At 48.0% G+C, this 15,581-nt stretch overlaps 1 long non-coding RNA gene and 7 other non-coding genes across 8 annotated transcripts; 4 read left to right on the top strand and 4 right to left on the bottom strand.

The window, feature by feature from the left end:
* Window positions 1-1,824: 1,824 nt before the first annotated feature.
* LOC148642499 (U1 spliceosomal RNA) lies at window positions 1,825-1,988 on the top strand. Its single transcript, XR_015929389.1, has one exon. It is a non-coding gene; the product is annotated as a U1 spliceosomal RNA (small nuclear RNA).
* Window positions 1,989-2,624: 636 nt separating this feature from the next.
* LOC148642498 (5S ribosomal RNA) lies at window positions 2,625-2,743 on the bottom strand. Its single transcript, XR_015929171.1, has one exon. It is a non-coding gene; the product is annotated as a 5S ribosomal RNA (ribosomal RNA).
* A 1,775-nt stretch (window positions 2,744-4,518) lies between these two features.
* LOC148642497 (U1 spliceosomal RNA) lies at window positions 4,519-4,682 on the top strand. Its single transcript, XR_015929229.1, has one exon. It is a non-coding gene; the product is annotated as a U1 spliceosomal RNA (small nuclear RNA).
* Window positions 4,683-5,318: 636 nt separating this feature from the next.
* On the bottom strand, window positions 5,319-5,437 carry LOC148642496 (5S ribosomal RNA). The gene has a single exon (XR_015929157.1). It is a non-coding gene; the product is annotated as a 5S ribosomal RNA (ribosomal RNA).
* Window positions 5,438-6,729: 1,292 nt separating this feature from the next.
* Window positions 6,730-6,871, top strand: LOC148642495 (U4 spliceosomal RNA). The gene has a single exon (XR_015929451.1). It is a non-coding gene; the product is annotated as a U4 spliceosomal RNA (small nuclear RNA).
* A 2,311-nt stretch (window positions 6,872-9,182) lies between these two features.
* LOC148642492 (uncharacterized) lies at window positions 9,183-15,423 on the top strand. Its single transcript, XR_015929123.1, has 3 exons — window positions 9,183-9,226; window positions 9,326-9,472; window positions 15,324-15,423. It is a non-coding gene; the product is annotated as an uncharacterized LOC148642492 (long non-coding RNA).
* trnag-gcc (transfer RNA glycine (anticodon GCC)) lies at window positions 12,312-12,382 on the bottom strand. Its single transcript has one exon. It is a non-coding gene; the product is annotated as a tRNA-Gly (tRNA).
* On the bottom strand, window positions 13,986-14,067 carry trnas-gcu (transfer RNA serine (anticodon GCU)). The gene has a single exon. It is a non-coding gene; the product is annotated as a tRNA-Ser (tRNA).
* Window positions 15,424-15,581: the final 158 nt, after the last annotated feature.

Genomic DNA, 15,581 nt, shown 5'->3' with positions numbered 1-15,581 from the left:
AAGTGCAACAGAGCTGTTTTCCGTGGAGCAGGTTTCAGACCCGTAGACCTGTTTTATTTGTAGGGCAGGGCGCATTCCCAAATGCGAATCTCCTGTTTTAGAAGTGCTTTGGGCGGTGTAGCGGCGAGGCTTATTAATAAGAAATAATTAAGTGTTTCTGAGCTTTCCCAAATTAGGCCTCATCAGATGTTGGCGAATGCGCTCCCTTGTGTTGACTCGTCCCGCACTGGAGGAGGACAAACAATCTGCACGGAGGAGCACCAGGCAAGTCTTCACCAGACAAAAACCTCCAGTGCACAGCACTCTGGAAACATTTCGGGGCTTTCGCGTGTTTATTTCAGCACGTAAAGCGCACCGGTCCAACACGTCGGCCGGGCGCGCGGCGCCTCCGCCCTCTTGTGGCCTTGCGGCATCAGAGCAAGAGGCTCCTTCTCGCTGCCCTTCCGCTGTGTTGCAGGGCCCCGAGAGGGAACCCGGAGCGTGCACTTTGTGGGGGGCGGGGGACCGCGTTCGCGCTCTGCCCCCGGTCTCTTGCGCGAGTACTAAATCTCACGGACAGGGGGGCCTCGTCATTGATTGTTACAGGTGAGATGGGGATTAGGAGGAGACCCCGACTGATGGGTAAAGGGGAGCACTAACACCAGAGGGACAACCCCGGCGTCTCTTTTTGAGAGACGCCCTGGGGTTTTCTAATGGCCAAGGAGGGTCGGGACCTCGGTTTGACCTCTGTTTGTGCAGCAGAGTGTCGCCATCAGGAGGCTGGGGCGTAAGAGAGCCACACAGCCCGCAGGGTGAGCGCTCCCTACTGGTCCCAGTCACACCTCTTGCAGGAGCAGCAGCAACCGGAGCTTTTCCTGGGTGGAATCTCCCATCCGGGTGCCGGCCAGGCTCACACCTGCTGGGCTGCCCCGGGGGTGAGCCCAGTCGAGAGTCGCAGGGCCAGATCTAGTCACCGGGGAGAAACGATACAAGTGAAGGATTGCTCGGCTCTCGGCACTTGAAAAGACCGACAAATGTCTCGTTCCCGCCGGAGCTGAATGTACCCGCATGTGTGGTGTCGTCTTCTTCCCCCGCCCCGCTGTGTTTGCTGTATTGTCTCTGAAGCCGGCCCCCCCGAGACGAGACGGGCTGTTCCTGTGCCCCAATTAACACTTTACAGGTGCCATTCCCCGGCATTGTGGCCATTGTCGGTGCTCACACGCGATAAGATAAGGCGGAGGAGAGCGGGGCATGCCCAGCGGCAGACATTCAAGGAGGGGGCAGTGCGAGGTGAGGTGAGGCCCCGACGCAGCTAATGCGGAGCACTTGTTGGACTGGCATCGAAAGGACGTGTGCGCACGGAGCGAGCCTTCCCTGCGGCGGAGCGCGGGAACTTTCTCCCCCCCTCCCGCTGCAGGAGTTGTGTGCACTGCAGCGGTGCCGAGAGAAAAGCACAGAAGGCAGCAGGCTCTGGAGAGCAGGTAAGAGACGGAGCCTTGTGGGCAGGCGAGCAGGCCCGTTTTTTGGAAATTGCTGAAAAGGTTTGTTCGGTGTGTGGCAGGCGCACATCGCGAGCTTGCGTGGCGATCTGCCGGTCTGGAGTTATGCAAATGAGGCCGAATTGCATCTTGGGACATGCTGCGAATGCGCAACGGCGACTGCAGATGTGTAGGAAACGGCGCGCTCGTTTTCTCGTTTTGCCCACACTTTTGAGTGTTAGTGTGGCGTGTGAGTGTGTGAAAGAGTGGGCCCAGCAGGAGGCGGTGGCGTGCGGGGCGAGGAGGTGGCCTAGGCTGCGCGATTTGTGCTGTGGGTGCGGGCCGCTTGCAGGGGCCTGTTTAACTCATACTTACCTGGCAGGGGAGATACCTTGATCAAGAAGGAGGTTCACCCAGGGCGAGGCTCGGCCATTGCACTCCGGCTGTGTTGACCCCTGCGAATTCCCCAAATGTGGGAATCTCGACTGCATAATTTCTAAAAGTGGGGGACTGCGTTCGCGCTCTCCCCTGATGTGCTTGGTCCAAAATCAGATACGGGAGGGTTAGGACACCACGAGCTGCGTGGCTGCGGAAGGATCCCGGTTCGACAGGAGTGGACGCCGCTGCTGGTTCTCGCTGGCTTTTAGTTAGGGGTCCGGAGAAGCATCTCAAGCTAGTTCCACTACTCCTTCCGGACGTTCATTCCCTTTTCAAAGTCAGTCGTTTTGCTGTAGTCTGCGTTCTTTAGGCTGATTATCGAGGTTAGCCTTTATTTGGTCATGGGGGGCCTCGGTACTGTATGCTGAGTCTAAAGACAGTTTCACCCGTTTTCTGATTGCTCGGTTCTGTACCAGTGCAGACATGTCAAACAGTGAATGGCTGTACCTCTACTGTATCCGTGCTCAATGAATGAAATCGGTAACAAATGAATATATGTCTAGTTATACGAAAAACGAGTGGTTTATCGACTCATCTTCATTTGCAGATTTAGAGGCAGCTTCGATATTCGTTTTACAGACGGGTTTTTTTTTTTGAATATGGGTCACACACATGCCACAGCAACAAAACATCTCTAGAGATGAGGCTATAGATCACCTTTCCATCCTGCAGGTTTTCCTCCCAAAGCCTACGGCACCAACGGCGACCCCTGCTGGCCGGGAGAGCAAAAGCTTACAGCACCTGGTATTCCCAGGCAGTCTCCCATCCAAGTACTAACCAGGCCCGACGCTGCTTAGCTTCCGAGATCAGACGAGATCGGGCGTGTTCAGGGTGGTGTGGCCGTAAGCGAAAGCCCCGGCGCCTGACTCGCTACTTGAAGCTGTGTGTGGCGGGGCTTCCGTGCCCCCCGAGCGGGACTGAAGGATCGTTCGTGTGCAACTCTTTGGAAAGGAGCTGCTTTCCAAATCGCATTGCGTGCCTGGATGTTGGCGAATGCGCTCCCTTGTGTTGGCTCGTCCCGCACTGGAGGAGGACAAACAATCTGCACGGAGGAGCACCAGGCAAGTCTTCACCAGACAAAAACCTCCAGTGCACAGCACTCTGGAAACATTTCGGGGCTTTCGCGTGTTTATTTCAGCACGTAAAGCGCACCGGTCCAACACGTCGGCCGGGCGCGCGGTGCCTCCGCCCTCTTGTGGCCTTGCGGCGTCAGAGCAAGAGGCTCCTTCTCGCTGCCCTTCCGCTGTGTTGCAGGACCCGGAGCGCGCACTTTGTGGGGGGCGGGGGACCGCGTTCGCGCTCTGCCCCCGGTCTCTTGCGCGAGTACTAAATTTCACGGACAGGGGGGCCTCGTCATTGATTGTTACAGGTGAGACGGGGATTAGGAGGAGACCCCGACTGATGGGTAAAGGGGAGCACTAACACCAGAGGGACACCCCCGGCGTCTCTTTTTGAGAGACGCCCTGGGGTTTCCTAATGGCCAAGGAGGGTCGGGACCTCGGTTTGACCTCTGTTTGTGCAGCAGAGTGTCGCCATCAGGAGGCTGGGGCGTAAGAGAGCCACACAGCCCGCAGGGTGAGCGCTCCCTACTGGTCCCAGTCACACCTCTTGCAGGAGCAGCAGCAACCGGAGCTTTTCCGGGGTGGAATCTCCTATCCGGGTGCCGGCCAGGCTCACACCTGCTGGGCTGCCCCGGGGGTGAGCCCAGTCGAGAGTCGCAGGGACAGATCTAGTCACCGGGGAGAAACGATACAAGTGAAGGATTGCTCGGCTCTCGGCACTTGAAAAGACCGACAAATGTCTCGTTCCCGCCGGAGCTGAATGTACCCGCATGTGTGGTGTCGTCTTCTTCCCCCGCCCCGCTGTGTTTGCTGTATTGTCTCTGAAGCCGGCCCCCCCGAGACGAGACGGGCTGTTCCTGTGCCCCAATTAACACTTTACAGGTGCCATTCCCCGGCATTGTGGCCATTGTCGGTGCTCACACGCGATAAGATAAGGCGGAGGAGAGCGGGGCATGCCCAGCGGCAGACATTCAAGGAGGGGGTAGGGCGAGGTGAGGTGAGGTGCGACACGCCGGAGCCCCGACGCAGCTAATGCGGAGCACTTGTTGGACTGGCATCGAAAGGACGTGTGCGCACGGAGCGAGCCTTCCCTGCGGCGGAGCGTGGGAACTTTCTCCCCCCCTCCCGCTGCAGGAGTTGTGTGCACTGCAGCGGTGCCGAGAGAAAAGAAAAGAAGGCAGCAGGCTCTGGAGAGCAGGTAAGAGACGGAGCCTTGTGGGCAGGCGAGCAGGCCCGTTTTTTGGAAATTGCTGAAAAGGTTTGTTCGGTGCGTGGCAGGCGCACGTCGCGAGCTTGCGTGGCGATCTGCCGGTCTGGAGTTATGCAAATGAGGCCGAATTGCATCCCGGGACATGCTGCGAATGCGCAACGGCGACTGCAGATGTGTAGGAAACGGCGCGCTCGTTTTCTCGTTTTGCCCACACTTTTGAGTGTTAGTGTGGTGTGTGAGTGTGTGAAAGAGTGGGCCCAGCAGGAGGCGGTGGCGTGCGGGGCGAGGAGGTGGCCTAGGCTGCGCGATTTGTGCTGTGGGTGCGGGCCGCTTGCAGGGGCCTGTTTAACTCATACTTACCTGGCAGGGGAGATACCTTGATCAAGAAGGAGGTTCACCCAGGGCGAGGCTTGGCCATTGCACTCCGGCTGTGCTGACCCCTGCGAATTCCCCAAATGTGGGAATCTCGACTGCATAATTTCTGGTAGTGGGGGACTGCGTTCGCGCTCTCCCCTGATGTGCTTGGTCCAAAATCAGATACGGGAGGGTTAGGACACCACGAGCTGCGTGGCTGCGGAAGGATCCCGGTTCGACAGGAGTGGACGCCGCTGCTGGTTCTCGCTGGCTTTTAGTTAGGGGTCCGGAGAAGCATCTCAAGCTAGTTCCACTACTCCTTCCGGACGTTCATTCCCTTTTCAAAGTCAGTCGTTTTGCTGTAGTCTGCGTTCTTTAGGCTGATTATCGAGGTTAGCCTTTATTTGGTCATGGGGGGCCTCGGTACTGTATGCTGAGTCTAAAGACAGTTTCACCCGTTTTCTGATTGATCGGTTCTGTACCAGTGCAGACATGTCAAACAGTGAATGGCTGTACCTCTATTGTATCCGTGCTCAATGAATGAAATCGGTAACAAATGAATATATGTCTAGTTATACGAAAAACGAGTGGTTTATCGACTCATCTTCATTTGCAGATTTAGAGGCAGCTTCGATATTCGTTTTACAGACGGGTTTTTTTTTTTGAATATGGGTCACACACATGCCACAGCAACAAAACATCTCTAGAGATGAGGCTATAGATCACCTTTCCATCCTGCAGGTTTTCCTCCCAAAGCCTACGGCACCAACGGCGACCCCTGCTGGCCGGGAGAGCAAAAGCTTACAGCACCTGGTATTCCCTGGCAGTCTCCCATCCAAGTACTAACCAGGCCCGACCCTGCTTAGCTTCCGAGATCAGACGAGATCGGGCGTGTTCAGGGTGGTGTGGCCGTAAGCGAAAGCCCTGGCGCCTGACTCGCTACTTGAAGCTGTGTGTGGCGGGGGCTCCGTGCCCCCCGAGCGGGACTGAAGGATCGTTCGTGTGCAACTCTTTGGAAAGGAGCTGCTTTCCAAATCGCATTGCGTGCCTGGATGTTGGCGAATGCGCTCCCTTGTGTTGGCTCGTCCCGCACTGGAGGAGGACAAAGAATCTGCACGGAGGAGCACCAGGCAAGTCTTCAGTGCACAGCACTCTGGAAACATTTCGGGGCTGTCGCGTGTTTATTTCAGCACGTAAAGCGCACCGGTCCAACACTTCGGCCGGGCGCGCGGCGCCTCCGCCCTCTTGTTACCCCTGCAGCTGCTTCACTTTTCCCTTTAGTTGCCATCGATTTTTTTGTAGTGCTATACATATACGATTGAGGTATCTTAGAGTTCTCCTTCGAAGACCCAGCACTCTCTTTTCTTTTCCCAGTGTTACTCATATCGGACTTTTTAAACCTAAAAAAAAATCGTTTTTTTTTCTTTCAATTATAACTGAAGTTTAAACAACTAGTGTTAAGTCCTTATTTTTCTGTAGTCAAAAAAAGAAAAAATTAACATTCAGGTCATGAAAAACTCAAAAAAACTCCCCAACCACTAAACTTTACCTCCCACCTGAGCGCCATCTTGAACGCCCCTACCACCAGAGAATGCTCACGATTTCGGAAGCTGTCTCCGGGACGTGCTGATTCCACACATCCTGAATAAATCATGATATTGTTAGTTGCTGTAGCTAGACGTTCAAATGAGTTTCATGGCCAGATGGACTGTTTCCTCCAGCGGTATAATATTGCAGTGAGACAGCACGATGCCTGCAAGACTATGTCACGCTAAACGCCACAGATTGTGTTTGTCCGTTCGTGTCAGTCGTCCCGCAGCCACGGGAAGTGGGACACAAACATGCTGCAATGCTTTCAAGACGTTAGGATTTGTTTGTGCAACATCCAAGAGGAGTACTTGTGGCTTGAATGTGAACTGTACGTACCCGCCCCCTTTCCTCTGTAGTGCATGAGTTCCTCCCGGCATGCCCTTCGTCATTGTTCTGTCATCTTGTATTTAAAGGGTTGTATTTCTGCTGCTGAAAATAAGCAACGGTTTTCTCACAACGCCCTTTGTTCCCAACGGAGCCCTTGTCTGTCATGAAATTCTTCAAAACCTCAAGCTAGAAGAAGAAGAAGACGACAAATATGAAGCGTTATAGCAACGACATGCCATGACACGATCGATAACGATTTCCATAGGATCCCCGCGGTTGCCTGGCAACCGTCAGCTTTGCGCAGTGGAAGTATCGTAGCCTGTGAGGGTTAGCCGAGGCGTGATTATTGCTAGTTGAAAACTTTTCCCAATACCCCGCTTCCGCCGGTTTGCAATACAATCGGCGAAAGCAATTTTTGACAGTCTCGTCAGAGACTGAGCAAGGTGTTTAAAGACAGATTTGGTCACGGTGATATCATGGTCGAAAGAAACGAACTTGTTACGTGTCAACAGAAACGCTCTTTAGCTCTTTCAGCTTTATGCAGAGAACAGCGTCTGTCGAGATTACTTCTGTGTCAGCGCGAAACGCCGTGTGCTTGTCAGTATGATTTCATATTGCTCGTAGCGGCGCCTGGCTTTTGTCTGTCAAACGTTAGGTTGCGCTTCTTCATGCTGCATCGTCGGCATGAGTGGAGCATTTTAAACGTCTGTACTTACTGCGCCCCATAAGAAATCGTTTGTCCCCATTCAAAAGAGATTGTGCGATGTCCTGCAGCGTTCGCAAAGCAAACCTTTGACAGTTTGAAAAGAGGAATTTATTCTGCTTCCTGTGCGTGCAGTAGTTACAAAGTTGAACGTCTTTACACGATCTGCTGCAGTTTTCAGTGGGTGGGCTTTGTCAAATGGCTTGGAAAAACGCACTGTGTTTCTGCTCGGGAAACATCATGAGCAGTGTCCTGCATGTTTTCTGTGTATAGCTGTCTTTTAACGCATACAGAATTCATTCGAAATCATTGATTTCTCCAATTAACAAGGGTCTCTTTTTGAACCTGCCAGAAGCATTCTTTCAATGTAACAGATTTACTCCGGGGAAGGGCAGCATGACATTGAGAGTAGCTCAAGCTTTCAGCACCTTTATCTGACTGCATGTATGCAGACACTGCTCAGAATCCCCTGTAAGATTCTCCTTCAATTCCGTTTTGCAGTGCTTTAGCTCTTTCAAAAGGCTTCGCTTTGCTAGTCACAATCCAAGGCTCATGACAGCATTTGAAAACATTCGTAACTGCGTTGGCCGGGAATCGAACCTGCGTTAACTGCTTTGAAGGCAGCTATGCGCAACACTGGCTCGCTCCAGAATAAATCTCACGTCGAGGGCATATTTTTTTCCATTTTACCGTGAGTCGGGCTCAGCTGCACAGAGGAGAGAGCAGAGCAATGAGGTCACGGGGACAGGGGAGTCACACGCTGGCGGTTTGAATACGCGGAAGATCACTGAGGGATCCACAGTATATGGACTCTCCGTGCGCCATCAGTCCGCACTCCGGACTCTGAATCCTGCCATCCGAGTTAAGATCTCGGCGGAACCTGAGGCGCAGTTCCTTCTTAAAACGTAATCTGGTGAGCATTTCTAGAATCGTACTTGTATAGATGCAGCCTTTAATGTGTTGCTAGGTTAAAATTGATGACTTCTTGTATTTCAGTAGGCAACTGCCCTCTTGATTTCGGATTTAATTTCTTTATTACAGGGGCGCTTTTATGAAGACAGAGTCATGTTCAGGTACTTTGCTTGATGGAGGAAGCTCATTTCGGACTCTGTGATCTGCTCACCTGGAAAGGTCTGCTATACTACTACAAGAGAGAAGTAGAGTCTGGAAGAAGGGACAATTTTATGATGCTTTGGAAGATAATGTTTTTTTTTTCTTATACTGAAAATGAAAGGTAGTTGTTTCTATATGGACTCAGTCTTTGGAATTTGTATATATATATTTCAGTGATCCCTCAGCCATTCCTTCTGTATTGTAATTCAATTTCTCTTTTAAAATTCCTTCCCCACTTCTAGGACCTGCAGTTGCTGAACTCCACAATGGCTTCTATTGGAAAGTCTGTGACTGAGACCAAGTGTTCACTTTTTTATGAAACCATTATTTATTTAGGAGCAATGAGCAATTCTTATATAAATGCAATAAAATCATTATGCTCAAACTATGAGAGAGAAAATTAAGGATAATTTAAGAAATCAGTCTTAGCTTGTTTCTATACACAGATGGTATTATTTATTTTCAAAGGAAACCCGCGAGGATTCCCCTGGTGTGCAAGATGTGCCTGAATACTCTTGATCAGCTTCCTGCTCACTTGAAGAGGGCGTGTATGAAGCACGCCACGGCAGAAAAGATCAGGATGGCCTCTCAACAGGCGAGGGAGGACATGATGAATCACCTGAAGAACGGGGTCATCGTGGATTACCACAGAATAGAGATCGTGTCTGGTGAGGCAAACAGGATAGTGGTTGTAAGACTGCTAGAGTCCTTGGGCCTTTTTGTACATGGGAAGCCTGAAGACACATTGGCAAGGTGAGATATTTTTAATCTGTAAGGCTTCTGTAGTTTCTTTTTGAAATCATTGTTACAACATATTATGTAAAAGCATGTTGAAAAGAATCTACCTGCATTCCAGCGGCCCTGAGCAAGAGGCCGCAGTCCAGGAGGAAGAGATGCCAGAGGCTGCTCTAGAAACTGAAACAGAAGCAGATAAGGAAGGGGAAGATGTGAGCTCTGAAGAACTCTATCAGCAGTAAGACTTTTTATTTTTCAGATGTATCTATTTTTTACTAAAATTCTAATTTGTCTTATAGGTATAAAATGTTTAAACCGGTGTTTTATATCCTTACAGGCCCTGAGTAGTTAAAAAGTATCAGCAGGCCGGAAGAGAGTGGCCCAAGCTGGACTCTATAGAAAGCACTCCCTGGATGCTCCTCTCCTGATTGGATTCAAACAGTACCTTACCAAGGATCTGGGAGTGGCAAATTATTCTCAGGAGGTATTTATTTTTTAAAGGCATTTAAAATTAAGCAATGGTATCTTCATTGTAAATGTTTTTATTTCTTAGCTTAAAATTCACCCATGTGAAATGATGTCAGCCATAAACATCATGACTCTATATTTCCTACCTGAATCTATTCTACTTAAATTATTACATTATACACAATTTGAGTTCATTTTAAAAAGTAAAAGGTAATGAAAGGAATGCATTTTCATAAGAAAGATAATACCGATATGCATGTGATAATCTTCCTTATATCATGTAGTGCATCATTTGGACACTTTGTGGGCTTCAAATACAAAGAAAATCATGTTCTATGGTACAAGATAAATACCAAACTTAAGCTTTTATTTTAATTAGATTTCTTTATAAAGCATAAGCAATCATTTATTACATCGCTTCTTGAATTAAATCTTTTGACAAGAGGTAAGACTTCTGTTACATTTAAACCCATGTTTAGCTGTGTTTTTTAGATTTAACTGAACCAATTTCTGTGTGTGATAATGTCCTTGAATTCTGACAACATCACACTAAATTACATGATATAAAACAGCTAATGTTTCTAGAGATAAAGTTTCTGAGATGCTTCTAATTACTTTTTATTACCAGGGACAGTTTAATTCACCTTGTACAGTACTGTAAGACCAAGATGCTTTTTTTAAAAGTTATTTAACATTTTATAGAACTTTGTCTACTATGGCAACATGATGTGCTTGGTGAAACTTGGAAAAATACTGCTTGGCCACTTATCTTAAGATAAAGATAGGATAAAGGTTTATCTTTTGCACCTACCTGACCCCCAGGGAAGGCCAATGCTTTCTAAGTTGATGGTTCCCTACAGTAGACTGTACTTTAATTTCAAAGGTAATGTATATTGACCCAAATCAGTTTTGGAATCCAATCTACTGACGAGATGGAGCACATCCTTTTTTCAGGATTTTAGCATCATACGTTTGGTATATTTAGTCCCTAATGCTGAAAGAAATGATCATAGAACATTTGGACACTTTGTGGGCTTGAAATACAAAGCAAATCATGTTCTATGGTACAAGATAAATACAAAACGTAAGCTTTTATTTTAATTAGATTTGTTTATAAAGCATAAGCAATCATTTATTACATTAATATATGTGAAAATAACATTTTAGCATCATACGTTTAGTATATTTAGTCCCTAATGCTGAAAGAAATGATCATAGAACATGACATCTAACCTTACCTGCGGTGTTTTTAATCCCTATTGCTCAATGCACGGTGAAAGCATTGCATACATGTGTCTGACAATTAGGAATTGACCCTGAGACAGTCATTTGCCTGTTTCACAAATGATCGTATTTTACTAGAGATTCTGTTTGGGATTCAGATGTGCATTCGGACAGCAATCCCTTTCAAGAAATGATACGTTCTGGATGAGGTCAAAGGTGCTGGAACACTGTATCTAGGATGTGTTTGCAGAGACTGTGTGTCTCCTGCTTCAACGCAGTGATAAACAGATGTGCTCCTTTAATTTATTGGTACATGCCCAGGGCAGTAAGCAGTCTGAGGATTTATTTCCAGATGGCATAGAGCAGTGAAGCAGTGAAGTAGTGCAAAACACTGGATCATTATATTATTAGAATCTATTCTACTTAAATTATTACATTATACTCAATTTGAGTTCATTTTAAAAAGTAAAAGGTAATGAAAGGAATGCATTTTCATAAGAAAGATAATACCGATATGCATGTGATAATCTTCCTTATATCATGTAGTGCGTCATTTGGACACTTTGTGGGCTTGAAATACAAAGAAAATCTTGTTCTATGGTACAAGATAAATACAAAACTTAAGCTTTTATTTTAATTAGATTTGTTTATAAAGCATAAGCAATCATTTATTACATTAATATATGTGAAAATAACATTTTAGCATCATATGTTTAGTATATTTAGTCCCTAATGCCAAAAGAAATGATCATTTGTTTAACATGCACAGGTCTGTCTCAAAGGATGCAGTACTCCTGAAGGGTCTCAAACCCTACATTTTGGATGCCTAGCTGTATCCCTCACATGTGGCACCTCAGAATGACTTTTAACCTTACCTGTGGTGTATTCAGTCCCTATTGCTCAATGCACGGTGTACATACTGCATACATGTGTCTTGAGAATGAGGAATGGGCCCCTGAGACAGTCATTTGCCTGTTTCACAAACAGGGACCTGGACCTAGACCTGGCCCGTACGGGGCTCAAACCCGCGACCTTGGCGTTATTAGCACCACACTCTAACCAACTGAGCTAACCGGCCTCACGACAGTGCTCCTCTCTGTGTTGCAAAAAATCAAACTCAGGGAATTTTGTCCTCCTTTGAATAGAAAGCTGTGTAATTCAGTGTACGGGCTTTCTCGTGCAGTTTCATGGTTCTTGTAACCCAAATCCTACACTGGCCTGAAGTGCCCCCCCATTTCACAGCATTTTTCAGCTGATTTAAAATGTACCTAAAGGAGAAGCATTATTGAAGACCATCAATTACCAAGAGCTTTTGTCAAAGGTTTTGGTGGTCATTTTGAATGACCACAGAGCGCTGTGACCTCGGTTTTACATCTCATCCAAAAGACAGCGCCCTTTTACAACACAGCATCTCCGTCACTATATTGGGGCATTGGGACCCGCACAGACCTCAGGGTGAGCGCCCCCCCGCCGGCACCATTAACACCGCTTCCAGCTGGAAGCTTTGTTTTTCCCTGTAGCTCATCCTCATCCAGGTACTGACCTGGCTCACACCTGCTTAGCTTCAGTGGGTTTTCAGTTGCGAGTTGCAAGGGGATGCAAGTGATGGAGCCGCTCGCTGCAAAAGCCACTGCATTGGCCGGGAATCGAACCCGAGCCTCCCGCGTGGCAGGTGAGAATTCTACCACTGAACCACCAATGCTCAGTGCCTGAGCCTTCAAAAAAGACGCTTTTTTGGTGCTCTGTGCAAAACGCGTCGACATCTGCTTCCAGCTGCAAAATGCCATTTGCGGACGCTGAAGAACTTATTTCCAAGGCAGCGGATACAAGCGATTGGGCGTTTTAAAACCACCAGGAACAGCAAAGAGGCGCGCTTCTTTGCTTGTGCCGAAACACACCGACTGAAGGCGGACAACGTAGTCGGCAGGATTGGAACCTGTGCGGGGAGACCCCAATGGATTTCTAGTCCATTGCCTTAACCACTCAGCCACGACTACAGCAAGCCCCACTGCCGCTGCGTTCTTGCTACAATCTTACCTGGATTGCGAGGCGCCGGCGGAAGGCAAAATACAAGCCTTGCAGACAGACACGCCTCAGAGGACTTAAGGGTGGCTTCATGTCGGAATGATAAAGTCTCCCCGTCTGGACATGAAAATGCCACTTTGTTACACACAAAAAAAGAATCAACAACAGAGAAATGCCCACAAGCATTTGAAAAGCCGCACCACGTCGCACTTGAAATAGCTCTTACATTAGTGGTAGACACAGGAATTGTCTTTGTTTTGCGCGCTTACGAACGCCATAGAAAACGAAACAAAACAAAAGCCCTCAGCTCCTGTACTTGATTATAACGCCGTTACGTGTCGAAGCAGGAATTTACGTCATCTTACCACTGCAACATGGGGAATAGAGGGAAATGAACACACGCTACGAATCGTCTCAATCACTCCCTAGAGTCGTAAGGCACATTGAAGGGTGCACCCCCATCATTAATCGTTGGGCCTCTGTAAAAGGAAAGCTGTTGAGCAGTCTTTGAAACAGCTCGGATGAAACACTTGATTGCTTCCATGTGCATCTGGAGCCCACTTCTTATTTTCACTTCACGCCGCCCAAAGCATTTCTAAAACAGGAGATTCGCGTTTGGGAATGCGCCCTGCCCTACAAATAAAACAGGTCTACGGGTCTGAAACCTGCTCCACGGAAAACAGTTCTGTTGCGCTTTTGATCAAAGGGAGATTCTCTGTTCTTACTTTTTGATTACATAACACCCAAAGGGGCTTCTTTGGAGCTGGATTCCAACCAGCATCCTAAAGTTTCTTGGCGGTATCCTTTACAGTCCTCTGTTCGGTCGACAAGGAACAGAAGGGGGCAGCTTTCCTCACACATACAGTGCAATGTACTGTAGTGTTCCCCTTCATTGAATTCGCAGTTCTGCATCAGACCTCTAACTTGTTTCCTTAGCTTGGATTTAAGCCACGAAGCAGGCTTCTACTGTATAAACGTCTAGAGGAATCACAAACTATTTGAGAGGCCATCATCCCAGGGGGAACTGACAAAGTCTATCCCTAAACACCTAGCGCAGTCTCTCGAGAGACTGTCAAAAATCGCTTTCTCCGTTTGTGCTGCAAGTAAGTGAAAACGCGGTCTCAACCCAGAGCCACTTGGCAGCAGCGGCACGTAAATACTGTTACTACCACTGCTCGATACCAACGTTAGCCTACTATACCATGTTCAGCCACCGCTAGAAAATGTAAGGCTCTAGTACTGGAGCAAACAAAAGGAGAGCCAACGTCAAACGTAGAGAGCAACGAGGATGGGATTCGAACCCATGCGTGCAGAGCACAATGGATTAGCAGTCCATCGCCTTAACCACTCGGCCACCTCGTCGATGAAACCGGGCTGTCCAGACATGGGTTGGCGCGCTCCAGATGATCTTTTTCTTTTTTTTCCCTCGTACTCAAGGGTCCTTTTCCTGTTCCACATGCGATTTCAACATTTTCCTTGGGAGATGTCAAGCCAGCAAGCCACTGCTGTGGTTCAGTGGCCATTGTGGAGTTCAGTGGCCCTGTTGTACACAGAAAGCACATTGAGCTCCTTGGACATGAAAAGTTCCAGATAAAAGCCATTTGTCATCCTTTCTCTTGGTGTCGATGTTGCTATTGTATGTAAAGGTGGCAACTTGCTCAGCGAGCAGGCGGAGCACACACCGAATGCAGATGTGTCTGAGTGGTGTGTCCAAGTGGCTGCAAAAGGACAACACTACCGGGGCGCCGTTGCTTAGTTGGTTAAAGCGCTTGTCTCTTAAACAGGAGATCCTGAGTCCGAATCCCAGTGGTGCCTTCTTTGTTCTGTCTTCTCGAACAGAACTGGTCCTTACAGACAACCGCCTACGGCTAGACTTAATTAAATGCAAGTATTCATTTCCTGTCTTTAACGCGACTTGTTTTTCTTAAAATGGATGGAACTTGCAAAACATGAAATACAAACATTGCTAATCAGCGCTAGCGGCTGGCAAAAAAAAAGAAGTCAGCAATGTTTTTTTTCTTTAACCTTAACCCTGCTAATGGAGAAGAGTTAAACGACCGAGTCTATGCAGCTTAAACGGTGCTCATGTCGGGTTCTTAGCTGAAAGGGTGGTAAATCACGCTCACCCCAGTCCTTAATCTTTTAAAAGGATACAATATTGAACCTAGTCGCCACATCACATACATCCTGTTCAACGATAAAAAAGTGACATCTATCCTCGATCCAGAGTAAATCCCACGATGAGGGCATATTTTTTTCCACTTTACCATGAGTCGGGCTCAGCTGCACAGAGGCGAGAGCAGAGCAATGAGGTCACAGGGACAGGGGAGTCACACGCTGGCGGTTTGAACACGCGGAAGATCACTGAGGGATCCACAGTATATGGACCCTCCATGCGCCATCAGTCCACACTCCGGACTCTGAATCCTGCCATCCGAGTTAAGATCTCGGCGGAACCTGAGGTACAGTTCCTTCTTAAAACGTAATCTGGTGAGCATTTCTAGAATCGTACTTGTATAGATGCAGCCTTTAATGTGTTGCTGGGTTAAAATTGATGACTTCTTGAACTTCAGTAGGCAACTGCCCTCTTGATTTCGGATTTAATTTCTTTATTACAGGGGCGCTTTTATGAAGACAGAGTCATGTTCAGGTACTTTGCTTGATGGAGGAAGCATATTTCGGACTCTGTGATCTGCTCACCTGGAAAGGTCTGCTGTACTACTACAAGAGAGAAGTAGAGTCTGGAAGAAATGAATCAGAATATCAGTGCAAAAGACAAACTCTTGGTTTGGTTTAAAGAGATATGGTTTTAAAACAGACAAAATGTAGAAAACAGGTGTTTCTCACTTTTGGAAAAGAATGGACCGGGGGTAATA

This window comes from Lepisosteus platostomus, chromosome 22, assembly GCF_059453375.1.
Source record: "Lepisosteus platostomus isolate fLepPlt1 chromosome 22, fLepPlt1.hap1, whole genome shotgun sequence".
Taxonomy (NCBI): domain Eukaryota; kingdom Metazoa; phylum Chordata; class Actinopteri; order Semionotiformes; family Lepisosteidae; genus Lepisosteus; species Lepisosteus platostomus.
The sequence above is the reverse complement of the archived record's forward strand: the minus strand, read 5'-3'. Positions and strand labels throughout refer to the sequence as shown.